General features: G+C 40.0%; 1 protein-coding gene across 3 annotated transcripts in view; it reads left to right on the forward strand.

The window, feature by feature from the left end:
• The first annotated feature begins 5,081 nt into the window (after positions 1–5,081).
• Positions 5,082–27,560, forward strand: part of atp2b4 (ATPase plasma membrane Ca2+ transporting 4) — a 146,536-nt gene continuing 124,057 nt past the window's right edge. For all 3 annotated transcript variants that reach the window (XM_030051193.1, XM_030051190.1, XM_030051192.1), the window contains exon 1: positions 5,082–5,790. The gene's annotated coding sequence lies outside the window, so the exon portion shown is untranslated. The remainder of the gene's footprint in view (positions 5,791–27,560) is intronic.

Here is a 27,560-nt window from a genome sequence, read left to right on the forward strand (position 1 = left end):
AGGTAGTCACCTGAAATGGTTTTCCAACAGTCTTGAAGGAGTTCCCAGAGGTGTTTAGCACTTGTTGGCCCCTTTGCCTTCACTCTGCGGTCCAGCTCACCCCAAACCATCTGGATTGGGTTCAGGTCCGGTGACTGTGGAGGCCAGGTCATCTGCCGCAGCACTCCATCACTCTCCTTCTTGGTCAAATAGCCCTTACACAGCCTGGAGGTGTGTTTGGGGTCATTGTCCTGTTGAAAAATAAATGATGGTCCAACTAAACGCAAACCGGATGGGATGGCATGTCGCTGCAGGATGCTGTGGTAGCCATGCTGGTTCAGTGTGCCTTCAATTTTGAATAATTCCCCAACAGTATCACCAGTAAAACACCCCCACACCATCACACCTCCTCCTTCATGCTTCACAGTGGGAACCAGGCATGTGGAATCCATCCGTTCACCTTTTCTGCGTCTCACAAAGACACGGCAGTTGGAACCAAAGATCTCAATTTTGGACTCATCAGACCAAAGCACAGATTTCCACTGGTCTAATGTCCATTCCTTGTGTTTCTTTGCCCAAACAAATCTCTTCTGCTTGTTGCCTCTCCTTAGCAGTGGTTTCCTAGCAGCTATTTGACCATGAAGGCCTGATTGGCGCAGTCTCCTCTTAACAGTTGTTCTAGAGATGGGTCTGCTGCTAGAACTCTGTGTGGCATTTATCTGGTCTCTGATCTGAGCTGCTGTTAACTTGCGATTTCTGAGGCTGGTGACTCGGATGAACTTGTCCTCAGAAGCAGAGGTGACTCTTGGTCTTCCTTTCCTGGGTCGGTCCTCATGTGTGCCAGTTTCGTTGTAGCGCTTGATGGTTTTTGCGACTCCACTTGGGGACACATTTAAAGGTTTTGCAATTTTCCGGAGTGACTTGATGTGGAAAAACTTCTGTCCAGATCAGGCCAGATTGGCGGTAAAAATCTTCTTATACTTGGTACCAAAAACACCAATAAAAGAGTCTTGAAGTCTTCAAAAATTAAGACTTGAATCAGGCAGAGTTTCGAGCATACAAGTTTATTTGCATTTGAGATCTCAAACGAAACAAACAGGGAGTCGTATCACGAAGAAAAGACGACTGACGTTCTTTGTTTGAGCACTTGATTTTATACCCTCCCAACAACTGTGTCATCGATTCTATAACAAAGAGATCATACATGATCACAAGAGTAGATGTGCCAGTGTAAGGCTTTCTGGTAAGACAACAATTTTTAATTGGGCCAGATGTACCTTAGGTTTGCAGAACTTGGACTCTGGCCGATGATTAGTGATATTGTTTTTCTACACAAGGATGGCTGACTGGATACATTCTAATTAGGTAAGACCTTGATATGCCTTTAGGCATGGCAGTTGTGGTCAGTGCAGGTTTGTTCTCTTACAGAATGTTACTTGACCTGTGTGAGCCTTGACGTCATCATAGTGAGAAAGCATCACCTAAGTGCTTATGTTCTTGCTTCAAAGCAATGCTTAAGCCTTGATGTTTCTAGACTAATGCTGACTCCTGTCCTTCATTATGAGCTCTCTCTCTCTTCTTTAATACCCTCTGCAGTGTTGATTTTTTAGGCTCAGAATTACCTCTACAGACTGACCTTCATTTCTTAAAGTAATGATGGCCACTCGTTTTTCTTTAGTTAGCTGATTGGTTCTTGCCATAATATGAATTTTAACAGTTATCCAATAGGGCTGTCGGCTGTGTAGTAACCTGACTTCTGCACAACACAACTGATGGTCCCAACCCCATTGATAAAGCAAGAAATTCCACTAATTAACCCTGATAAGGCACACCTGTGAAGTGAAAACCATTTCAGGTGACTACCTCTTGAAGCTCATGGAGAGAATGCCAAGAGTGTGCAAAGTAGTAATCAGAGCAAAGGGTGGCTATTTTGAAGAAACTAGAATATAAAACATGTTTTCAGTTATTTCACCTTTTTTGTTAAGTACATAACTCCATATGTGTTCATTCATAGTTTTGATTCCTTCAGTGAGAATCTACAATGTAAATAGTCATGAAAATAAAGAAAACGCATTGAATGAGAAGGTGTGTCCAAACTTTTGGCCTGTACTGTATATAACATACACACACACACACACACACACACACACACACACACATATATGTATGTATATACATATATACATATATGTATGTATTTATATGTATGATACACACACACACACACACACACACACACACACACATACACACATATATATATAAATATCATCCGACCTGTGAATACTTATGGATAAAATTCATCTAAGCCCTACACTGAAACTGTCAAGTGTCTCAGTTTGAGATTTAAAAAGTCTCGTCACACAAACAATGTGCAGCAAAAATTGCTTTTTATTCATGTGGACAGCAGAACTCCCGAGGCTGCCACGCCCCAGGGGATGAGTCTGTGTTTGCCGGCTGGGAAAAGGGCCTGTTGGGCTAAGTGTCCTGGTGGCTCACTGGATAAGAGCGTGTACCGCTTCTTAAGGCTGAGTCCTGATCACAGTGTCTTGGGTTTGAATCCGACCTCAGGCCATTTGCTGCATGTCATCTAGTCTCTCTCTACTGCCACTATCAAACAAAGCAGAAATGCCAAACAAAATAATCTTAAAGAAACTCAGAGGTAACTGTGCTTTTGCAGTCACTGCCCCTAGACTGTGGAACAGCCTGCCTTTCTTGGTCAGATCCGCCTCCTCAGCTCAAAACATACTTATATAAACATGTGTTTGAGCCCTCCTGATCTTGGCTACTTGTATGTCGTGTTTGTGGTTTTCATGTTTTGTTTATTTCTCATGTTGATATTTGATTTTGTGATTTGTTAAGATTTAACAATTGATTTTAGGATCATTATTATTTTTCGATTATTATCTTATTTTATATTCTATTATTTTATTTCATTTTATTCTGTTATTAATTAACTTTTAAATGACGAAAATGTATTGGTGCAACTTCCAGGTTTCAACTAGCCAGTGGAATTTACATTTTTATACTCCTTACCTAGAAACAAAAAACAAACAAACAAAAAACTAATATTCAAACAGGCACGCATGAGGAGTGAAAATTAAGAAAGCAGTCTGCTGCCACTCACTAATTTCATAAAAAAAAAAAGAAAGAAAGAAAGAAAAAAAAAAGTGCTGCTTTGCTGGTAGCCAAGACAAAAATCAATCTGAGTTCATTTGGGTTGTTATTTATTTTCCAGTTTCCTGCAGCAGAATTAACTAAGGCTGCCTATATCGCAGTGGTTCTGGGGAGATTGTGTTGGATCTGTTTTTGCTTCTTCTTAACTTCTTCCTACTTGTTTTCAGCTGTATAACTGCCACGGTTCAACCACTAATCCATTTTCTGGATTTTTGTCTTGGCTTCCCAATCATAGTGAACAAGGTTTATCAAACTTACATTAACATGTTTTGTTGAATTTATTACAGCATAGGCTAATTATTTTAGGGATTATGCGTGACTGATATATTTTAAACATTTTAAAAAATGTCAAATGCTAGGCTACTTTTGATTTATTTTGCTTTGCTGACAGCCTAAAGAAAACCTATCTCATCCATTTGGGCCATTCTCGTTTTACAATATCCGACAGCAGAAACAAAATCAAATAGCCAAAATGTACTGTACTATATTTGAATTATACAGTAATTTAGTTTTTAATTTGAAAAGTGTTTGAAACAGCTGTACTGCATTTTGAAAAATATTCAGTAAATAGCAAGGCTGTCAGTTTCATTACTGTATATTCATGTAAAAAAAAAAAAAAACATAGAAGTATCAATTAGATGGCTGTCTGCAAGAGAAATAAGAAAAATTAAAATATATCATTTATAATAATCACCCATTTATAGTGATCTAATCAGCCTGGAGGGACATGATGAGTTTCCACTCTAACAAATATACATATTGGCTAGAGATAGATAGATAGATAGATAGATAGATAGATAGATGAAGAGAAAGAGAGAATGAGACAGAGTGATACAGATGGATGCAGAGCCATCTGGCCCACTGGACAGATGGGGCACAGCACCTACTGCCTAGCCTTCCTCAATGCAGTGCCCCCACAACCACAATTTCTTTTTTTTAAAGTTAACCCTTTATAAATTGAGAAACTTCTCTTTTGATGTCTTTCAAAAACATGGGAAAAAGGTGATGAGCATATTAGCAGGAAATGACCTGAAAATTAGCATAAAAAAGCAAAACAATTATATAAGGATCTCCTAAAAAAGACAGAAGCAACAAACCAGAAAATTACTAGATGAGTAGCAAAAAAATACTACAAATTTGACAAAACAAGTAAAAAAATACTTTGAAACTATACGTATAATTATTATAATTACATATTTTAAATTACAAGAATAATGACCATAAAATACCCAAATAAAAAAAATTTAAAAAATAAAAAACATATAAAATCAGTGACCACAAATTACAAAAAAAAGCCAAAATAAATAAATAAATAAGAATAACTTAAGTGAATTTTGTTAAGAGGATGCAATTCAAATCTTTCAGGCCTTTCAGCTTTTGAACCTATACTGATATGTTCATAAGTGGCCCCCAAGTGACCATATGCCCAGGGCCACCAAGTGTCTTGGGCCAGCACTGGACAGAGAACAAAATCACCAGATCTCAACCCAGTCGAGGTCCTATTGGAGATTTTAGATCTAAATCGATATACAGCACTCTCCACCACCATCAGCAAAACAGGTACTATCTTTTGGAAGAATGTTCTATCCCTCCAGCAGAGCTGCAGACACTTGGGGAATCTATGTAAGGAGCATAGATAGACATACTGAGGCTCTTGTGGTGGCCCTAACAGTTTCCTAAGATGCTTTTTTGTCATCTGTCTATCTATCTCAATTTTTGCTCTTTATTAAAAGAAAGAAAACGACTAAATCAAATTTAGACCCAGCTGGACTTACATAATGTGGCAAAGACAAGCAAACTTGTCTTTGTGTGACCATCTAATTAATTCATAGATCCACCTTAAAAAGGGCACTCCCGGCCTGGTCCCTCCCCCTCTCTCTCTCCCTCTCTCCAGCACCACTTTACCTCCCTCTTTTAGTTTTCCTGCCAGGGAAAGACGCTGATCTGGATGCTGGTCTTTTCTCTGGTCCCGTATATCTGCTGAACCCCATTTCCACTAAAGCGCTGCATCACAAACACATTATTCAACTGTTGCAGCTCGTTTGCTGATTGATAAAATATTCGAGTGAATCAGAGCCTTCCCCTCCGCGGGTGCTATTTGAAGAGGAAGAGGAGTTTTTACGGGTTGCTTTTCAAGTGAAATCTCTTGAATCTGGATTTGATTTTGTTTTCGTCACCGGGGTTGCCGTCGCTGCTGCTGCCGCTGCAGGGCAAGAGTTAATGCTCATTCATATTTTGTTTTTGAGGAAGAAACGGCTTGAAAAATTGGAAGGACATTGAAAAGGCTCCGTTCCTGGACTGATTCACCCCCGTCAGTCCATTCTTCTTTTCTCACCGCAGTTGTCAAGTTGGAACACTGCTGGGGAATGGACAAACCCCTGTAAACGAAGAGCTGCTCCCTCATATTTAACACAATACACCCGGACGTGTTTGAACGTGAATCAGCTAAGTGGAATGGTTTCTGAGTATTTTAAAGTTCACTTGCCAGACGTCAGCGCTACCTACATATAATCAAGACTGAAGCAGAAGAAAAATCGTTTTTTTTTTTCCTCACAAGAGACGAAAAAGTGGATTTTAAAACGTCTGTTAAAGAGTCTGTCATGTCTCCAGTTGTCTGCGCTGCTTAGCATCCGGGTAAGCACCACTGATTTCTTCACCTTAGCAACTGAAGGGTTTTCCACAGGTGTGAAACCACTACTCTTATGTTCAGGGATATAATCACCTATATGTTGTCATATTTTGTCAGAGCCCAATCTCAAAATACTGTCTCAAACCTCGATGACATCTATTTTAGTTTATTCTGCTCAGCGCTTGGAATAGACATACTGTTGCTGCACCATACGTTCCTCTTTCTCGTTTCAAGAGATCGACGTGCCAATTTGCATACAAAATCTTACAGTTTAATGTGGCTTTCCCTGCCGATAAATGTACACACATGGGAGAGCCCGTCTTAAGAACATTTACAAATATCTACGGTGGATGGGTGTTTTCGGCACACAGATAAGCCATCAAGCGGAATTGCATTTCAATGAAATGTAAAGTTTTAGGATCGGCTAACAGCTCGCTACCACCCAGCATGTTCTACTTAAAAGACTAATAACTTAGAAAAGTTAGGTCGGCGTTTTATCTAAACAAAATACTGCTTCAAGGGACTGGTGCATTTTGAATTATAACGATTCAGAGTGGGCCTCAATTCATATTTCGTCGCTATTAGCCGATAAGCGAGGCCAAATTAAATTGCCCGACTTTTAGCAGTGTTTGTCGTGCCTCCTTTCTCCACATCTGATACACGCTGTGCTGCAGCGGCTGCACCGCATCATTCACACGGCCGGTCAGGGTCTCTGGACAGTTTGCACAAAGTCTCCCGTTTAGCTCAGATACCCCCTCCCGGAATATTTTTGTTTGGTAACTAATGTGCATGAATGCAGGGCTTTTCTAAGCTCACGGAATATGTTAGTCATACATGTACAGTGTTGAATTGCCTAAAAAACACACAAGCGTCCCGTTTACTGCTTCGATATTAAACTCGTATTAAGGAAAACGGGTTGCAGCGAATGCGTGATAAAAGGATAGGCTATTATTTTGACGGAAAATGGCCGCGCTTCCGGTGTTATTCCTGCTAGCTTGTCACTGTTTTAACGAATGCACTGTCTTCTGGATAAGCATGTTCTGCTGGCTGGAGTGGTTCCTCACATTTTCACATTCTAGTGCAACATGTATGTTTGCTTTTCAAGCAGACGTAATGAAAGGGACCAGTAGACGAGCTTTCCAAAAGCAAGGGAAAAAAAGAGGGGGAAGAACTGCGCGAGACACTGTGTCGTCTTAATTTGCAATTATTTGAATCGCCAAAACCCGTCCTTCTTACGTCATCTGTTAAGATGGGCGTATGTTCGGCTCTGGTCCCTTTTCTCTTCTCTTGGGCTCTGCTGTCCTCTGTTCTCCTCTCCTCCTCCCTTCTCTATTTGGGTGTGTCCTCGCCTTGCTGCGTTAGAAAGGAGGGGGAGATCCCGCATATTGGCTCACGGTGACTCCTCAGCTTGTGACCTCCAAACGAGGGCATTGCTCCTGTTTTCCTCTACTAGCGCAGAGCTGTGACCAAACCAGTGTGCACCTAATGCGCACGTACCTCATTTGTCAGCAACAGTTATAAATGTATGGAATTTAAGAAAGTGAGCAATGACTGACTTAGCCAGTGCAGAGACTTTATACGTTCTGTTGTTCGCTGCATCATCAATTAAAGACGGCTGTTTCTGTGATTTGGTGCTGTATTTCAGTGACTATGTCTATCACTAGGGTAATCCCCTTTTGTTTCACCAGTGGCATGAACTGTCTAAACCCTAAGCTATGATAAAGGCCCAACATCACATATAAATTTCCACTGATTCTTGGAAACCTGTTATTGTCCACTCACTGACTTTCTGGGAACAAAGTGGAGTAATCACTGGTAACTGGCAAGATATGTTTACTGGGTCAAAGTGATTGTGAATATATGAAGGTGTAATTGCGCCAAACTGATCAGCACAGAGAGAACATCCATCCTGAATTGCACCCCTGATGTTGTTGTTGTTGTTGTTGTTGTTGTTTTAAAATCAGTGTCCGGTTAAAAAATAGGTAAATTATGAAGCTGTAATTTTTTCAGTTATAATTTTGTATTTCTTTTTCAAAAGTAAGGGAGTGAACAATACATTTTGCATTGCCCGTGACTCAGACTGTGGAAAGCATGGTTTTAAAAATGTGAATTACAGTATACCGTTTAATCTTACCTCTAGATGGTATCGAGAGCAGAAACAAGTTTGTATGAAAGCTAAAGAAGAGCTGTGGGGGTAGGGGAGCATGTCTTCAAGTTAGCTGCCACACATAGCAGATCTAATGTGTGAAGCTAATGGTAATTATTCCTGTTGCCAGCATAATTCTATCACTTCTATCACAAGTCAAGCAAATCTATCTCTTTCTCAGCTGAAAATCATAGGCCTACATCATCAAATTGCACCTTGAAAACGTAAATTAAAAAAGTGTGTGTATACATATGTATATATATATCTGTGTGTGTGTGTGTGTGTGTGTGTATCCTACAGAATGACAATCTAAGCCGCAGCATTGGTGTTGTGAACAAATAAACTTCATTTTTCTTTTATTCGTAAAAGAAAAAATACGTCCAACTCAACTAAGTTTTGCTACCAAGGTGTATTTGTTTTTTCCAGAAATAATAATGGAAGTGGCCAGTGGAAGTGGACTGTCTTGTTTCCTTCCTGTCTCTGTTTAAACTCTTAGAAAAGCCACTCCTCTTTCCTTCCTTCCCTGACTCCGTTCCCCCATCCAAAACTATAGCAGTGTGGAATTAAGCCTAGGACATGGATTTTCAATCTTGTTCATTGTTTGGACCCCCAAGTTCACATTAATTGACCTGTGGACCCCATCTAAAATGATTTTGCTTTGGGGACCCCTCTAAGAAAATCTGTTTTTGTTTAAATATTAAATTGTTTAGATGCCAATCTTGAGCACTAATAAACATTAGCAAAGTGAGATTATAACATGTTAAAATAATCACTCATGATTTATGTGTCATGACAATTTCTAGTGATTTATTTAATAATGAAATTAACTTAATTTCTTTGAAAAACATGGGAAAAAGATGATCAGCAAATTCAGAATCAGAAATACTACATTGATCCTTGAGGGGAAATAGGAAAAAAAAGAATTAAATTATAAGAAATAGGAAGAAATACAAAATCTAAAAATATATGCCTTACAAATTTTTTAAAAAGTATGTGCCTTACATTTAACTTGTATCATAAGCATTAGAAAAAATTATTAAAAAGTTAGCAAAAAGTTCCCAGAACAACTTGTTAAAAAAGCAAAAGAAAATCACCTGAAAATATGCAACAAAAAAACTCCAAAGTTTCAACAAACACTTTTTAACAAAAAAAAAAAAAAAAAAGCCAAGAAATGTACAGGATATTTCACAAACAATCTATTTGTTGATGACCTCCTGGAAGACCCTCAAAGACCCCTAGGGGCCCCAGGCCTCACTTTGAAAGCCATTGGCCTAGGACACATTTTTACGAATCTCTGTGTCAGCTGCACTGAGTAAAAGTTCATCGAGGCGAGATGTGGAATAAAATGTGCAGGTTGAGTCTACATGGTTCACACTGTCCTCCTCACTCACTGAGAAACTGTGTGCTTATTCCATGTTTTTTTTTCAGTCAAGTCTAAATGGTCCATATTTAAATTAACCATCAATTGTGCAGATTACACCCTCGATAGACCCCACCCTACCTCTCCAGCACCTGACTGCATGTTCTATATTATTGTTGATTGTGTTTTCATAACGTTTCTTGTAATGTGCTCTTTTTGACCCATAGCGTTATATTTTTGACCTAGAACCCGTTCAGCCTTGGTTGTTGTGCTTGATCATTTCATGGATTCTGCCCTTTTTTTTAAATTTTCAGGAGTGGGAGGGGGAGAGCGTTTCTTTGGAAGTGTAGGGGAAGCAGCAGGAGGAGCTTGAGTCCAGCATGGAGTAGAGGGCTGAAAACACTATGACTTGCCATTGGTTTATAATCATATCTCAGAGTCTGCACAAAGCGCACATTAGTTTCAGGATGGCTAATAGACTGAGTCACAAAGTTAGTTTCCAATACCCTTCAGGTAGAGAACCTCTGTGTCATGTACATACAAGTTCAGCATTCAGTGGCGGAGAGCAAACACTAAGCAATACAGAAACAAGGTAATCAGAGAGGTCCGATTTTGTCTTTGAATGCTACAGTTTCAGCTGAATAATGACCACAGAATCGATCAGTTTTGATGATCGCAAAAGCCTTGGCGATTCAAATGAAGCAACTGTGTTCTAGCCAGAGGTGACTGTTGGTGGTGGTGTGACATCACAACGTTTTGTCTAGAGGTTCTGTCATCACATAAAGTGCAGTGTTTCCCACACACAGACAACACTGACCAACACAAATTGCTACAATGGTCTTGACCGTCTTACTGCATTCCCTCTTGTGTGAGCCAGACTGGCCGTCCCTGCTGCCACACACACACACATGCACGCACACACACACACACACACACACACACATCCCAATGTGTGGTCCATGTATAGATTATAAAGAGATTATAACTGTTCTCTGACATTAAGATATGTTCTCTCAGAGAGCAATGCCATCTAAATTATTAAGATGAAAGTGAAACTGAAAATTTGCTCCAAACTAGTAGCAGTGTTTGTAAAAAGTAGGTAGACACTTTTATATTCATTGGAGATATTTAAAACTACCCACTATTCAGATAGAGGTGAAGTGGATGCATATTTTCCTGGTAACAAGCATGCAATTAGTTTCCATGCTGCTTAGTAAGGACAGTTATTATATAAGCCCTGAAAACTGCCCCTTTTTTGAATGGCCTTGTTTTCCTGCTGTTGCCAGCACCTCGATTCTTCCACTCAGCTGCACACCCACACCTTTTAGATTCATGGCACTTTTAGCTTGAGCTTTGCTTTCTATGTCAATGGTTAAAAGTATAAGAGGAATGGAACATACCCGCTTCTGGGGAAGCAGTTTTTTACTTACAAGATCAGTAACCACAGTTAGGTCCATAAGTATTTGGACAGTGACACATTTAGAATTTTGCCCTTGTACACTATACATAACATATACATGTTATGTAGCCTGCATAACATAGTTCCAAATACGTTTGAGCCTCCGAAAATGGGGTGACAATATATAAAACTGGCTGTAATTCCTAAACAGTAAAGCCATATTTTGTTCAGCCTCTTAAATTAAAGGTGAAAGTCTGCCCTTCAGTTACATCTTGATTACTCCATTTCAAATCCACTGTGGTGACGTAAAAAGGGAAAAATTATAAATATTGTGCCACTGTCCATATACTTGTGGACTTAACTGTATTTCATTTGCATTTAGTGCAAAGTGATGGGATGCATGCTAACTGAGTTAGCTCAGTGTATATGTACAGGGGGCTGCCAGCTTAGCTCAAGGATTTGTCTTGTCATGTGACAATAAAAACATGAAGAAGTTGCTGTTTTAAATGTAGCGACATTTTTACCTATCTTTGGCACATCACAATTCATCCATATTGCCTTATTCCAGTCAAGCGAATGTGAGAACAAGTGCAGCATGTTATCCCTGTGACTGTTGGAAGAGATATGGCCTGGCAAAGCCTCACCAACCAAATACGATGAAAGCAGTTTGACTAAGATAAGGTCCAGTCTTGTCAGCTTGCAGTAAACAGAGGTAAGGCAAGACATGGTTTAAAGACAAGCTACTGTACAACCCTACTTGTATTGCTAAGTTTATTTAAAAATGAATTATACTTATGTTTACTTGATACATTTTATTATATGAACACACACCAGTGCATAAAATTCTACTATAATCAATCTACTATAACTAATAATAAACTATATTAACCCACTCCCATGGCCACAGAACAGGTCATTTAAATATACCTGTGCTAACCTGGTATGACCAGTTATATTACTGCTGCTTATATTTTGCTTTGGACCCACTTTGTCAGTGTTCAAGGCTTTTATTGCCAGATGGAAAAATGACTAATAATTAATTGTTGTCTATTTAAAAAAAAAAAATCTCTGTTTTTGTGTTATGCCTAACAGTGTCCCTTTAGCTGTTCTAAAATCAATGTAATGCACTTATATATTACTTAACAGTCGTTGGTTATCGGGAAGAGCTAACTCCTATAAATACACTATGATATAGATCCACAGTGCTGACTTTGTGTGTTACGTAAGTCTGCATCAATTATTTATGGCCAAGATTGCAGCTGTGGGAAGCAAAGCCCTAAATTTTAGGTATTGATGCAGTCCTGTATAGTCCAAAGTAGAACTCTTAGCATTAATCGTGTTCATAACCCCACAGGTGAGGGGGCAGGAAAGTTCACAGCACTGTGAAAGTAATGTTACTACATGTGGGAAACCTGTTGTTGAATACTTGACAATATTCTCTGTCTTTAGCCTTCCATCTGCTCTCTCTGGTGAAGAGGCACCTCTGTGCATGTTAGCAAGTGTGTGACTGAGCACACAGATATATGTGCACATGTGTTAGGGCAACTACAGGTCCTTAAAGGAATAGTTCACCTATTTTGAAAGGAAAAAAAAAATGACTTGACCAATATGGCATAAAAATATTGGCTGTGTTTTTGACTGCATCAGCTGTATTTTTCAGGTTTTATACAAGGTTATTATTTATTTTGTGCTAATAGAAAATTTGACATTGGAAAATAGCAAAAGTGAAAGAAATGAGACAAAAGCCATGAATTGTGGGCAGATAGTAAGCCCTTATGGTGAAGCCCCACCGGTCGTTAGCTAAGCTTGCTACAGCAAGTCATCTTCACTGCTAGGCCCCTTCATTAAATGAAAAGAATTATTGTTATACTGCTATAAATCTACACCATCATAGAATAAAGACTACAGACAATGCTGGACTGAAGTTGAATGTATTTTTTAATATTGTTTTTTGGCATTTCTGCTTTATTTGACAGCCACAGTAGAGAGAGACAGGAAGGGCGTGGTAGAGTGGGGGGGGGCAAAGGCCCGGGGTCGGATTCAAACCCAGGGCACCATGATCAGGACTCAGCCTTGGTACATGGTACACACTCTTACCTGGTGAGCCACCTGGGCCCCCTGAATGTGTTCTCAAGTAAGAATCCAGACAGAAAAGAAGTTTATTATTGGTTTCGTTGTCCGCCATTTTGTTGTATGTGTATTTTGGCAAACTTGAAGCTTTCCATAATTCTTCTCCATAATTTCAACTTGAAGCTCCAACTTAATTGGCATTCCATGGCACTTGTCCAGGTAACGAGTTGGATATATCCTAGTTCAGAGTTCAATGGAAAGCTCTGCTCACCGGCAGGACTCTCTGAAATCTGAACTGTTGTTAATGTGTGTACCCCACATCTAACTGCTCATTATGTGTATGTTCCTTAAACAAACTTGATGTCAAGTCTTTGTTCTCTAAACCCAACTTTTTTGAGTTCAGTCAGTTATAATATCCAGTTAATAGCACACAAATAATATTTGTTCCAGTTTACCCAGTTGATATTGATCTTTTATTTAGATCTAATCATTCAGCGTGGTCCACCTCTGATATTTTGCAATTTGACAAATTGTATTCAATTATTAGTATTGATATGGTTTTAGTATATCCCGCGGTGTAGCCTACATTATTTGGCAGGGGCTTCTGCATCACTGGAAATGCTGCGTAATTCTTTTACCATAAAAGATGTTGAATACTGGTACAAAATATCAGGGACTGGCAGCTTTAGTCCAGAAATGTTGGTATTGGTCCTACAATGTATGGGGACAGAGACGCACATTAACACACAGTCTATCTCTCGCTCGCTCTCTGTCTCACACACACACACACACACACACATATAGGGGTCAATGATAAAGCCTGGTGCAGATGAAATGGAGGCGTCAACAGGATTCATGATTGCAACTGGGACATCTTAAAGTGTCCTCCTGACACACACTTATATAACGTGTGTATGTGTTGCTTGGCAGGTGTTTAGTGGGTGGCAGTGTGGGAGTTTTCAAAAAGCAGTGGTAGAAGAAGAGGGAGAGAGAATCCTTGAGCAGCCGTTGCTCACTTCAAATTCATAGAGGAGATTTGTCACTATATGTCCTCAACATAATATCAAACCTGCATTTTGCAGTGCACAAACCATTTTTCTCTGGTCAGCTTGTGGTCTAAAAAATATGTGAAAATTGTGCGCATGCCAGAATTTCTAAATGTAAATGCAGATAATGGATAAAGCATCAACTCTGTCACTTCCTTCTTTTTACAGTTGTGACTGATTGCATGATTTAGAAGCTGGATTAAGTCATGCAGCTATCCATTGTACCAGACTGGCCTAGAAGACTGTGTGGCTGTGATGAGGACGTAACTGCTAGTGAAACTAGTTAGTACCTTACCAACCCCTGCAGAGAGGAAGGATTTTTTAAAATGATGACAGGAGCTCCCCAGTGTCTGCTCTGCTCTCACAGACCGACTTTGGTAAAACAATGTAATAATGAAATAATGATCTTATTTTTATTATTGTATTGTATTATTGTAAAAGTTTACTCCATGTCCAACCCCAGTGTTTCACCTAGGAGTCTGGCTTTGGCAAGGGGGGATGTGTGCTTCACGCATGTGCTTTGTGCAGGAAAATTTAGTGAAAATTTTTGGGGGTACACAAACATTTTGGAGGGTGGGGACAATATTAATAAGTTGCCCAATATCCTTCAGATTTGTACTCACTGACTTATCTATATTAATAGAAAATTTAACAAACTAAGGAGTCAGCCCGCAGCTGTAGTGCTTGGAACGCCCATGTGGGTGTCCATTTGACTTGGACCGGGACCGGAGGAGTGCAGATGCACTCATCTTCTCCACTAGTGGTCGACTCAGGCTGTCGTACCGTGTGTTTAAAAAACGCTGAGATTTTCACCTGTTTTTCAGGGGGCTGGAGCCGAACTGACATGAATTATTTCACTTACGGGGGTAGAAGTGTGACTCTCCTCTGTTCTTCTCCTCTCTCTGTGTGTGGATGGTTGTGCAGGTGTGTGACTGTTGTGTGATTAGAGCGGAGCCCCGCCCTCCTTCTCACAAGACAGCAGAGTGCATAACGACCAGATAGACCCTTTACTGAAATTCTAGAAATTAGGTTCATAACCAACCTGAACGTATTTAGTTTATTTGATAAAAACGCTGCCTAGAGATATTCTATAGAAATGTGATGTTAAATTATTTCTGTTGTAATTTTATTTATTTTAATTTGAAAATTAATTAAATTAAATTAATTTAGCGTGACTTTCAGGCTGGGTGGGAGGCTCTGTCGGCGAGGCGCTGCACCCCGCCAATAGAATGATAGGGGAAACACTGAACCCTCTTAACAGCCTGCACCTTCCCAGCCTACTAACCTGACGTCCTCGTTCTTGTCCAGACCAACATCAATCAACCCTGTTTTTAGGAAAAAACAAGTTTTATTCACGGCGTCACAGAAAAGTACTACACTACACACAATCCTAACCTGTTACCATGGAAGCATTTACTGCACCTGCGAGTGTCTCTGTTGGCTAGTGTGTCAGTAACGTTAACATTAGTCAACATTAGTCATATACATATACATTTTTAACATTCTAAACATTTTGACCCATAAACTTGACATTTTCCCAGTCCTAGTCTAGGGAAACAGACTGTAACTAGCCCTGCAACCTGTGTATGTATGTGCTGTTTGGGAAACATGTTACTGACTGTCACTGGATGGGACTGACATAAACTGTTGAAATAAATTGTGCTGTTGTATGTTGTATCTTTTTTTTTGTTTTTTTGTTTTTATAACACTGACCATTGCTAGTGGCATACAAGATCAGTTATCACAGCATACTTACTTACATCAGGTGATTTGGGTCATCTGCCTAGTGTGTCAGGCTTGCCAGGAATTGAAACGTAACATCAATACCATGTAGTTAGCTTCAGGAAATTGTTAGCATATAATTTCATGCTTCCAGTGCTGCTAAATGACGACAATCCTACTTTCTCATGCAGTGTAAGATCAGTTGAGCCACATCCACTGGCTGGTTACATATGCAGCAACCAGAGGGATCTGAGAAGGATGGTGCGATCAGCAGGAGCCATTCACTGAGACGATTAAACACTATTTTTGAAATAAGACAGGGTCAGACATAAGCGATGTCTTGGGGGTGGAAAACAGAGACTGTGGTATGTCTTGTGGCTCTGCAGAAGCAGACAGTGGGAGCATGGAGGGATGCATATGACTAACATTCCAGGTTTCAAAAGAGCAAACATCAACAGCCAGCTAGCAACGATATGGTTATTACTAATAACAAATCCTGTGTTTCACACAACTTGCAGCTGCAGTCACATTACACACAAATGCAGTGAATTGAACACTTTTTTTTTTTTTTTTAAACACATTTTTTTTTTCAGGTTTAACAACAAAGAAATATCAAACATAAAATGACACAAACACACCATAACACACATGTATATATATAGGCTATGTGTGTGTGTGTGTGTGTGTGTGTGTGTGTGTGTGTGTCTTTATCTGTCTGTCTGTCTGTCTGTCTGTCTACTGGCCACAGTAAGGGCTCTGAAATGACTCAAGTGTGACATGAATGTCATTTCATTCACCACTACTGAAAAAATATTTTTATGGCAGAGTTTTCATGTTAGATCTGTGGAAGTTCTGTGTCTACTCCGGCACATGATGTCAGTCAACCAAACATGGCGTGGAGGTAAATGAGGGGAATTGCTACGCAGTAATAGCTGCGTTTCTTTTTGTCCTTGTTGTATCTTTTGGCTGATTGGTGTGAAAATTGAATCAACTGTTCCTTGGCCCAGGACCAAGCTTTCCACAAAGTTTCATGTAAATCTGTTTAGAACTTTTTGAGACATCTTGCTTGCAGACAGACAGACACGGAAATTACATAACCTCGGTCACCTCCTTGGCAGAGGTAATAATCTGTAAATATCCACCCTGCGGCAACATTGCATCACCCGTGTCAACTCAGGACAAATGGATGCTCTTGTAGTTGGTATTCCCCAGGGAAAACAACTAGGAGTTTCTTCTTGTGAATTCATGGCACCCGAACTGTTCTCAGTGCTATTTGGTGTATAGAATTCTCTAATCTCAGTTCATCTTCTTGAGTGCACTGAGTAGAGGTTTCAGCCCCCTTCACCTACATTTGCACAGGCACACACACTCAGACTGGGAGAAGAGAGCAGATGTGATAGCTGTTACACTTAAAGTGAAGCAGGTGGGAACAGTGGAAGTTTATGTGTACATGCCATTGTTACATTTTGAGCCACTGCTCCATAAAGTAGTTCTTCTCTTTTCCCTTTCTTTTCACTCACCGCTAGATTTATGTGCTGCTCTGACATCTTAATACGTGTGTGTGTGTGTCTGTGTGTGTCTGTGTGTGTGTGTGTGTGTGTGTGTGTGTGTGTGTGTGTGTGTGTGTGTGTGTGTGTGTGTGTGTGTGTGTGTGTGTGTGTGTGTGTGTGTATTAGTCCTGATGTAGTTGTTAGTGTGGCTGGTCTGGGAGAGCTGTTGAAGTCTGTTGGCGTGAACGTGACGAGCTGCAGAGAGCGATTACACTTTGATGTGTGAGACCGTGTGTGTTTTGTATTCAACACAGCGTGTGTGTGATGCTATGGACTGACATGGATGAATGTGTTGATACAGCATATGTAATGAAAGTGTGCATGACAATAGTGTCAAAATGATTTGTGGGTTAATCACTCAACAGAAATGCAATCAATTATAGGGCTGATAATCAATGAATTGTTTGCATGGTTTATCAAGTTAAAATGCTGATTTTCTAATTTATTCTAATTTCCTGTTAGTCTTTGTCAGTATTTATGATGAATTGATTAAGCAAAACTAAACAAACCAAAACATTCTGGCAGTGTTGTTTCAGTGTTGATGCCATTGATATTGTGTGTGTGTGTTTATGTGTGTGTGTGAGAGAGAGAGAGCGAGGCATAATGACCGTTATTATAGTAGGATTCAACTGATATAGACCTGTGTAGATTTATATGCTTTCTTTTGGATTGACACTGCCAGTATTTTGCTGATATTTTAACCCATCATTCAGTGGCTTAAAAAGATTAAAAAAAAAAAAAAAAAAGTATTTTTATCAGTGAAGTGTAGACCAACCTAATTAATTTGCTGGCTACGTCTGCATTTGTTTTTAGGCTTACATTTCAGGCTGTTTCTTGGCTAAATGCCTTTCTCATTTAGTAATAATAGTTAGTTAGTGCCAATTCCATGATCTCAAATAGGGTTTGAGAGCTCATACTCCGCAGGGTTTCTTGCTTTTATTTGAAGAAGCAGTATGGCCTGAAAATGCAAGTCTCTTTTTTTCCTAAGAGAAATGTGGTGCGGTTTGATAGGAGTGAAGGTCTGTTAGCTACTGATAGCTGATAGATGTCTGCATGCTTGGAAACCCTTGTATTAAAAAAATAGGTGGCAACATTGCATCACCCGTGTCCAGACTAGAGTTCTCATTGGGCCTGAAAATTAAGACCCGACCCGACCCGGGCTCGACTGGGCCAGCCCGAGGCCCGACCCGACCCGACTAATTAGCCGAACTATAGGCCCGACAGCCCGATAAAGCCCGAAAAAAAAAAAAAAAAAGCCGGTCGGCCGCGGCACCGGGGCACCATCAGTCGGTATCAGGCAGCTCACCTGTCAGATCCGGCAGACCTGACGGGTGGGCGCGGTATCGGACGGTGCCGCGTCCGGCCCGCCTGATGCCGACTGATGGTGCCGCGGCATGTGCGGGTCAATACATAGCAAAAACCGTCCCTACTCCGAGTCTGCCAGCACAGCGAGATACTGCTGCAACTCTCTCTCTCTTGTTTGCGCTGCGCTCGCACAGCTGGTTGTCTGTCACTGAAAGTTTAGCCTCCAAATCCAATCCAGTCTCTCACTCTCTCCACCAGTCACATAAAAATGAAACGTCATAATCAATAACAGAACACATAATTCTATTTTTTTATTTAGAAAAAAAAAAAAAAAAAAAAACCCACAGAACCCGAAGCCCGACCCGACCCGCCCAATTCACGTAAATTTTAGGCCTGACCCGACCCGAAAATGTCGGGTCGGGTCAGGTCGGGTCGGGTTCGGGCAGAATATGAGAACTCTAGTCCAGACCCTTACAAGGGCCAGAGGTCTAGGAAACTGCTATGTCACTGACTGACTTGCTGACATTCTCCACCCTTTTCGCCCCCTGGTGGTGACAATGACTGCGGAGACAATTGGCTTACGCTAGCCTCATGCTGTATGTATAAAATATCGCGGCTTTTAAAGGCCAACAACTTGTAGCTAGATGACGCAATAAAACATCATCTTTCAATCAATAACACACATTACTAGTCAGAAAATCTAACCATTAATGCAAACACACCTGTGTTGTGACTGCTGTGCTTATCAATAATTTACAAAATACAAATGCATTGATTTACGACAAGATTCTGGCAGTACATACCCATGACAGTCGACAAGCTGGACCGCTTTCTGAAAGCTTATGATGTCCACTGCAAGCGCCCCATTTCAGTGTTAGATTATAAAGATATCATTTGTGTATCAAGACCCATTTCAACAGAACCTGTAGGAAAAACTAAATATAGCTAAAGAAATTACTTGACAACTCCATCAAAGAGGAATTTGACTGACATCGCCTTTATCATCCATGCTCCTTGATGTTTTTTTTTAAACAGTCTTTACCTACAGCCCCAGAACTGCAAAAATACATTTGGAACAATGTTAAAACACCTTTTGTTGGCAGCGTGTGCAGTTCTCCTTCAAGACAGCAGATGGTGCGGTGATCAGCTGTATCACAGAAAGTTATTTTACAGATTTGAAGGCCTACTATTACTATTAGGCCTAATAATTTTGCTGACTGTACCGTTACTACTATCATTACCAATAATATTGATAATAGTAATGAATACGATTGGACTCGGAGGGTCGCACAATCCATGTTTGAGCCAAAGCAGGAGAAAAAAATAGGTGCTCGCAGGTGTGAGGAAGTAACTCCAGGTACATGCAAGGTGCTCTCACATCAGTAGGAAAATGAGCCCGTGGACATACATCAGGCACACTCAGGAAAAGAGCAGATTTGCCTTTAATCATTACATGGGCATATCAAGATAAAAATTGGTGGAAAAAATGCCTTAGCATGTGAACAGCATATGACATAATTCACAAGAAGTGTTTTTTGTGATTTATATTATATGCTGGTGCATTTAGGATCATGGCAGTTTACTCTGACGTCTCTTTCTAGCCAGGCCCTGAAGAAGACTCAGTGTCAGTCAAAAACTGTCAGTGTTCCCTGTTTTTTATCTTCATATGAGCATGTAATCAATAAAGGCATTCCACTAAATCTCCTGCTCTGTGCAAGTGTGCCTGAAGTATGCCCAAGGGCTCATTTTTCTATCCATGTTAAAGCCAGTTTGAAAATGAAAAAGCAATCATGATTTGCATTTTGTGGGCAAAGAAAGAGGTCTGCTGGGCCAAAAGACAGACAGATCAAACATCAGTTAAGATGTAAGACATAACTGAACATATAAGTCAGTTTTATAATACACAAATGTGCTTGAGAATATACAGTATGTGGTGTCAACTAAATATAGGTAGGGAGGGATTAAGCACAGTCGTGGCTATTCTAGCATTCAGTAGGCCTGGGCCAAAAAATCGATTTTTATATTAATCACTTTTTTTCTGCCGATTTTTAAAAATCGATTCTCATACAAAAATCAATATTTATTTATTTATTTTAAAATTTTTATTTATTTATTTATTTATTTTTTGACGACCAGTTTTTATTGTGCGACCATGTTTTCTGTGCCATGACTCTCGACATCAAGTCAAACCGGCTCATTGTGTTCATTCTGGCCGTCTCTTTTCGTCATCTGCACTCCGCTTCCAGAAATCGAAGCACATGGGTCACCATAGTAACCTGAACGCGAGCAAAGCGCAAAAACGCACACAACAAAATGGCGGACCGCAGCGAGCCGGGTACATCCACAGAGCCACTTGAACTCTTTCCCCCACTGCCCCACTTCAAATCCGACACATGGAGTCTATTGTGTTTTTCTAAAAAGCAGGGAACAGGGGAGCTCAACATGAAGAAAGCCGTATGTAAAGTTTGTCGTGGTCAAGTCGCTCACTGCGGTAGCACGATGAACATGACGGCGCACATTGCGCGTCACCTCCCTGAGAAACAAACCGAGCTGGAGAAAGCGAAACCAAAGAAGGGAAATTATGAATACTGGTATGTAGGGCTGAACAATTAATCAAAATATTATGGAAATCGCAACATGGCTAAGTGTAATACCCAAATCGCAGGAGCTGCAGTGTTTTATCATATGTAAAATGTGTGAGAAAACATTGTTGTAAATAAAGTATTATGGTGCTACAGATAGACCCTGGTCTGAAAATTGTGTTTTCCAAACGTGTTTGTTTGGCACAGACACAAGCAAAAAACATACGAGCATTTTCTTTTTCTGTAAAAAATTAAAACTGTGATACAAAAATGATGGCCCCTACTGAAAAAAACGAATCATACTGCAATTGCAATGTAAAATTAAGTGCCATATGATTTTTTTTTTTTTTTTTTTTTTTTACCATATTGTTCAGCCCTATTTTGTATGAATAAATGAAATGAATGAATGAATAGAAACTAGTGAATACGCCATGAAGCTGGTAGCTGTGCCTTGGCCCACAGCACTAAAAAAGAACCACACACACACACACGCACACACGCACACACACACACACACACACGCACACACACACACACACATGCACACGCACACACACACACACACACACACACACCCCAGTTCATCTCAAGGGTTGAGTAGTAGCAGTGTTTGTGTATCCTGTATAGTCCAGCATGTGTGTATTTGTGTGGATGGGTGTTTGTGTGTTTATTATATGCTGACAGCTTATTTAGTGTCCCTGTGCCAAGCATGTTGACAACTGATAAAAATGAGAGAGAATAAAGGGAGGGCTGCTGCAGGAGAGTCCAAGAGAGAATGAGAGCAAGGGAGAGAGAGAAGATAAGAGGATTAGCGGTGAAGAGTGAAGACCATTAACATGTGCTGTCAATATTGAAACAAGGCTTTGTTTAACACCTAACACAGGTGAATCCACTGAATCTGCATGTACACTATTTACTGGCATTTCTACAGTATTCATTTTTTTTAATATTATTTGATGACATTCGACGAGACTACATGCAGCTTAAATGATCTCTGTGGGGAAATTGGGTCGTGCAAATGAACCATTGTATTGGAACGGTGTCACAGAAATTGCACCGGCCATATTGTTGACATTAATAGAGTAGCTTTAGCAAACCTTTGTTATGCCAAAATTTGTAAAAACTAGATTTCCCCTGTGGCGTGTCCCATTTTTCTCCTCTGTGTACGCTGGTGTTTTGCCACTGCACAAAGAAATTAACACAGGTGCTTAATACAGCCCAGCAGCTTCCTTGTAGAATGAGAGTACTTCAATGGTTTGATATACTAACATCACAAACAAGCATGGCCTCTGTTCAGTGCCCGAATAAATCAGTGAATCAATTCAGTAAATAAACAGATTAACCCTAGCTGAACATAAAGGGAAATAGCGAGTTGTGCTTCCCGTCACTTACACTATTTGGCCTTGTTTAGGTCATTTTCTGGTAATTTTCTTGTAAATTAAGTTAAATATAATGCTAATAATCTTACTTTGATACATGACGCACACGTGCAAATGTGTGTGCGTGTGTGTATAGATTTATATACATATACACACACACACACACACACACACACACATATACACGCACACACACACACACATATGTACGCACACATACATATACATAGATACATACATATATATTTATGTGTGTGTGTATATATACATATCTATCTATCTATCTATCTATCTACCTATCTCTCCTTGTCTGTCTGTCTGTCTGTCTGTCTGTCTGTCTCTCTCTCTCTCTCTCTCTCTCTCTCTCTCTCTCTCTCTCTCTCTCTCTATATATATATATATATGTATGTATATATGTATATATATATACACATATATATTACCAGAACATTATATATTATACATTAAGAAAAAAGCAAAGAAAAGTATAGGAAAGTTAACAGAAATTCAGCCCAATAAATAAATTAATAAATAAAATGGAAATGGGAGAGCTGTGTTGTGCATTACAGGGCTCACCATGGCTACAGGCCTGGAGGAAAACCCAGTGAAGAAAGGGAGGGGGAGCAGACGAGGGCGGTGGGTGCAAGGAAAGCCAAGAGGAAGTGGAGGCTCGATGGCTTCCTCATGTTGCGCTGGCAACGTGCAACCTCCTCTCCTCAGGATTTCACTTCCTGATATTTACTCAACCAACACGGGCTGTCTTTCTCTCTCGGGATTTCCCCGGCATTTGTCTACGTTGTTCATTTGCAACACTCTCCCCATATAATAATGATCAGCTGATAGAGCCCTATTCCGAAACACAGAGCAATTCTTAATTTTGCCTCCAAGTGGTAGGATACTGAAGGTGGTAGATACAGACAAAAATAAGTGGCTGTTAACTCCAAAGCAATCTGTGAACTCTCTTAAAAACACTCGTCCATGTAACAGACTTGTGCAGCGAATATTTAAAAAAATAACCAAATGAAATAATATCGCATTTTTAAAAAGAGGTTAACTTTTTTTTTTTTTACATTTAGACAGCAGTGTGCTTTAAACCCCACTCTAAATACTGTTTGTAATGATCTGGTTTTGTGATGAAGTGAGTACTGAGATTGCAAATGTTTTTAAACTCCTATCCGTCTCTCTTCAGTGCACTGATCCACGCGCCACACCTTTTGTCATCCTAAGCAAACATAAGTGTTCCCTGGAGGATGTGTTTGTGCCAGTCCTTAGAGAACATCCAGCCGCACAGCATGAATCATGGGAGTTTAACTCATGATCTCCAGCAATTTGAAGTTATTCTCAACTTACAGAGAGCTTGCTGTGTCCAACTGTAAACAGCTGATTGGGTGTGTGTTGGGCATTTCCAAACAGAAATGAAAAGCATTCAGATGAAACAGACCACAGAAACTATGTTTTTATTTCAAAACATGAAAGGACCAGTATCACTGAATAGCAAGAAGACAAAAAATAAACAGCCCAGAGAACATATACTTTAATTTAAAAAAGTAAATAAATAACTTCAGGAAAACATGAATAACTTCTATAATGAAGATTTCAATAATGTATGAGTTCCTTGTTCTTTTGTGATTAGAATTTCCACTCATCTGCACAACTTATACATGTACATTGGCTTTTGTCAGTGTCTTGTCACACAGTAACACTGTGTACATACATGCATCACACTCCCATACTTAGACTGAAGCACATACAAATGACCACAGACTCACACATGCAATAAACTGAGCCTGTACACACACGAGGATAAGCTACGGATGTCCTGATAGGCGGCCACTGATTTAAACTGGATGATTTCGTTCCCAAATGACTCTTGTCCATGTTGCAACTGGTTTGAAATGTTTCTTTAGAGTCAGAAGACAGATAAAAAATAGAATTTACAATATGCAGAGAGGAAATATATAGTGTCATACGCAGTTTGGACAAGTGTTGTCCATACAACATACAGGCACTTGTTTATCCAGCTAATGGCTACCTTTGCACAAGCATGTCTACACACACTGCATAGTTACACTGTATGCCACTCACTCATCACATATATGCATGCAAGCTTTTGCAAGCTTTTCTGTCACAGAAGTAGCCTATATGCTGCCATTTTCCACAGTGTTTTTTTTTTTTTTTTTTTTTTAATTACTCCTAGCTCCCATTGAACAGCCAGCATAAATATATAGCCACAGGGGCAGGCTTATAAACACTCGCAGTAGAAAGTCTTACAGCCCTCAGTCCAGACATGAACACATGAGCCTTCCACATGACTAGAACTGTTTTATGTTCTGTCCCTGTGATATTTGGTGCTGTCACAGTTAAGGCCAGATTATGCTTCTGCGTAAGCGGAGCGTACGGGGGTTGTATGAAACTTGCGGGGGTTGTGCGACCGCCCCAGAGCCTTGCCGCGCACCTCCGAAAAATTGTAACTACGTGGACCCCACGTAGCCCCCAACGCAGGCCCCCCACTGACAACAAGAGCTGTGATTGGTCTGCCGAACTACATCATTTCCAGCATTTCACCCCTCCGGAGTCACGTCCTGTTGTTGTGCTGGCAGCGTCACTTTTAAAAGAACGGCTGTTGTGATCGCATCTTGACTCGTCGGTTGATTTCAAATTGTTTGGAAAGTTTGGATCATGCTGGATCTGGATCTACTGCTGCTCCTTTTAAAAATGACGCTGCCGGCACAACAACAGGAAGAGCAGTGACCATACGCCACAGGGTCTACATAGGTCTGCAGAAAAAAAACGCGCCCCATAGCGTTTTGGCGGAGAATTGCTTAGCGTGTTTCGCAGAAGTATGTTGGACACACACACCCTGCGTGGCGACTGCGTGTGCGTTGCGTCGAGTCTCCGCAGAACCATAATCCGGCCTTAAGAGTAAGGAACATCAAACCAATTCTCTGGATTTTGTTCAGAAACCTGAAAAAGGCGATTTAGTGAAAGAGGAAAAAAATTAAAAAATACAAGAGAAGAGTACAAGAAAATTAGCAATTTAAGAAATACAGGAAAAATATATTTATAATCACTAGAATTATTTATTTAAACATCAGGTCAGTGATGCTGAAATGACCTGAGAATTTTTGTGTTTAAATGCTTGTGTCAGAACGTTAAGAACGTGTGCTATTATTTATCATTCACCACGTGAAACAAACCATAAAAGGAAAAAATAATGACAAATAAAATAGACAAAAATAAAATTAAAAAAATACTAATTTGAAAATAAATCACAAAAAATGTCATTAAAATTAATAAATTAAATAAACAAATAAGTACTCACTTCCAACATAAACATATTTCCTCAAAAGCTGTAAGACCACAAAATGACAGTGACATCATTTGTTGGGCTACATGCCAGATGATTTGGATTGCCCCATTTGTCATGAAAAGAACAGATAGGGCATGCTTGAATGAGGCATGTAGTGCTTAGGAGGGACTGGAAAATTGAGCAAAACTGGCCTAGGGTTGGTAGACATTTGTCCCTCTTTTTTTTAATGAGTGGTTGGTTCTCTGGTAGCAAAAAAGACATGTATTGGTATAAAAGTGTTGCAGGTGATTAGTGTTGACTGTGCCATGCGGTATCCCTGGTGGTGGTTGTTTTTTTCCTGGAAGCCGATGTGTTGCCTAGCTGACTGGGAGCTCTGCCAAAAGGGAACTCTCCAACGACCGACCTACCTCACCTCCCTCTCTTTCCTTCAAATAGACTGGTTAAATGAAGGCTAAAAAACAGAACATGGCTTTCCCATTGTAGGCTGTGCTGCTGTGAGCGGGCTCAGTGCAATGCAGTATGTGGGTTGAGGTTGAGGAAGCATCAGAATCAGAATAACTTTATTGTCCCGTGAGGGAAATTTGTCTTGGGCCACAAGTGCTACAGCCGACATAAAAAACATACTTTCCACATGTAGTACAAACACCATAGGTGTTACATCAGACATAAAAACATACATTCTCGTGTATACACTGTAAGAATAGGGATGAGAATGTCCCAGCGGCAGAGTATGCAGCCATTCGTCATCATGTGTATTTCACACGCTGTGTTCCCTAACCCATTCAAGGTCTGAGGGGTGTTTCAGCAAGATAGTTAAATCTTAAACTAAATTTGAACCCTGGGTCGATTGAGCCAGACATGGCACATCCAGAATTATCCGTTTCACGGTAGCTGATCCTGATTTCAAAGATCAAGATTCATCAAGTCTTGATGCACTGAGACACAATTATGCGCGTACATGGTGAAGTGACATGCTTAAATTTAGTATGGATAGGATCACTTAATAGGCTAAAAAGAGCACAAATAAATGCATTTCTGGTGCAATGATCATTATATTTTAGGTTATTATATTTTAGGTGAATAATGAATATAAGACAGAAATGCAAGCTACAATGGTCTAATATTGAGGAATTTCAGTATTTGCGAGTGGTGAAATAGCCCCATGTTTGGGATAACAAAAAAAAAATGAAGAACTTGCATAAAGAAAAATGTTTTATATCCCAAGAAAGAGCAAGCTTTGAACTTTAAATTAAAACAGAGATCAGATTTTTTTAAGACATTCCCACATGCAGTTATGGGCCAATGAAAATGTGACATGAAAACTTTTTTTTGGATTTGGAGAAGCTGCCATCCGGAAACCGTTGCATATATCTGACTAACCATTAATGCTTTGAACAGTCCATTTATGTATCTCAAAGCTCTGAAAAAATCAAGAAGCTGGAGCAAATAAACAGCTGTTTTCTGAAGGCCCAAACATGGTCGACCACAAACCCGTGTAATTTTTTTTTCCATTTTTTGAGGGGTTGGCATGCCTACCAGTTATGATGTATGACAGATGTTTTTGGATATTCTGAAAGAGTAGGTGGAGATTTATTATCGGACCAAATTTAAGTTTCCTATGTGGTGTAGTTCCTGAGATATTGACACCTGAAAATGGAGGAAAAATAAGGACGCGCCGAAATCACACCAAAATCGACACATACTCCCCTCACTAAATTGGCCGTATCTCAAAAAGTATCCATCTGAGCAAACTAAAATTTTACAGTGTGCCTATTGGATAGATAAGGAACAACTGGTGAATTTTCGGAATTTTTTGAGACCCAAGTGCGTGGGCCATTTAGTGAAATGACATGGAATGACCCTAGTAACACCTGTGTTTACCTGCGATTTCATGGCAATACAGCGA

Source organism: Myripristis murdjan, chromosome 5 (genome assembly GCF_902150065.1).
Source record: "Myripristis murdjan chromosome 5, fMyrMur1.1, whole genome shotgun sequence".
In the NCBI taxonomy this organism is placed as follows: domain Eukaryota; kingdom Metazoa; phylum Chordata; class Actinopteri; order Holocentriformes; family Holocentridae; genus Myripristis; species Myripristis murdjan.